Source organism: Bubalus kerabau, chromosome 22, assembly GCF_029407905.1.
Source record: "Bubalus kerabau isolate K-KA32 ecotype Philippines breed swamp buffalo chromosome 22, PCC_UOA_SB_1v2, whole genome shotgun sequence".
NCBI lineage: Eukaryota > Metazoa > Chordata > Mammalia > Artiodactyla > Bovidae > Bubalus > Bubalus kerabau.
The window spans coordinates 18,368,965-18,370,509 of NC_073645.1; positions in this window are offsets into that span (position 1 = coordinate 18,368,965).

A 1,545-nucleotide genomic window follows, 5' to 3' on the forward strand; every position below is an offset into this window, starting at 1 on the left:
ATGGGGGCGGGATTTCCGTAGACAGGGGCTGTCGTGCGCCCTCTCGCGGCCCTGGGCCGACGGCGCCCCGGAGTGCACGCTCATGGCAGCGCACGGCACTGTGAATCACCAAAGGTGGGTAATCAGCGGTCTCTCTACAGGGTCTCTGAATCTTTGACTCCTGCCGAATTTCCTTGCAGTTCTTCAGGAAATTGGGCTCTTCTCAGAACGAGAGGATCTGAGTTTTTCAATCATCTTCCTGTATTTTGTACCTCTCCTCATGTTTAGCTTGTTATACGATATAGCTCGTCTCATCTTTCTATTATAAATACTGATTTTTGTGCGACAGAGAAGAGCTTATTTCACTTGTGAAATACCTGCCCCTTGACAGGTTCTCTGGACGAGTTTGTGGAATGGCTAATGATTTCTCATGAGTTCCAACACTCAAAAGTCTATGATTCTTAATGTTTTATTTTGAAACCTTTTTTGCTTTAATTTAACCACTGCTTGATAAACAGTTATATCAGTGAGATTCATCTGCATTTCAGTTTTTTATAACTATAACTTTTCTGTAAATTCTGTCTCCTTAGTAATTCCTCCGCATTAGTTTTAACAGGAAGATTTATGCATTGCAAGAATAACTATGTTTTTCAAAATGATTGTCTAAAGACTTTTTTTTCATGAATAAATTTAAGAATTCTGCTTTAGTTTTTTTTTTCTTGTTTTTGTTTTTAAAGTCTGCAATTATGAGAACATCCTGACAGTCTGGCCTAGCAATCCTGACCCAGAGAGGAAAGGCCAGTAGAAGCTCCAAAGAATCTGAGCTCCCTTGTAGGTGCTGGTCTTACAGAGACCGAGAAGAAACCTTTCAGTCTCTGGATCCCACTTTAGAGCCAAGAATCCCATTCTATCCAGAACTCTTCTTTCCCTCTCTTCCAACTTCCTCAATTTCCCCACTGCTCTCCTTTACACACATTCTCAGATACAGCAGAACCTGTCCCACTGGAGTATTACTTCATCAGACAAATTGAAAACATTAGCCTGTGCTCTTCCCAAGAGTCTGAATTCCTTCTCAAACATAATGATTTATCTGTGGTCACTCCCGTCCTTTCAGCCTCTTGTCCAGTCTCTCCAAGGATGAGGCATCTCCATTACAGTTCAAAATGAACTTCTCCCAGCTTCATCACACTCCATGTATCACTATCCCTGCTCTCTATTTCCCTCCCTAGTGCATCTTTCCCCTTGGCTGATTAATATATGCAAATCTCTTCCATCCTCCATTTTTTCCCTAATGACTTCTCCTTTTAATTGCTGTTTTATTTTCCTCATTCTCTGGTTGTCTTTACTTCAAAAAAAAGGAAAGAAAAAGAAAAAAAAAACTATATTTCTCTTGGTATCTCCACTTCATCTTCTCTATTATCACAGCCCAAGCCTGTGCTAGCTTTTTAAAGAATTAGGTCATACTCTTGGCCCATTTAAAGTGTATAATCAACTAAAAATCTTTGGATCATTTTTAAGCACTTGTTGCCAAGCTAATCTTTCCCATCTTGATTTTGAGCAATCTGT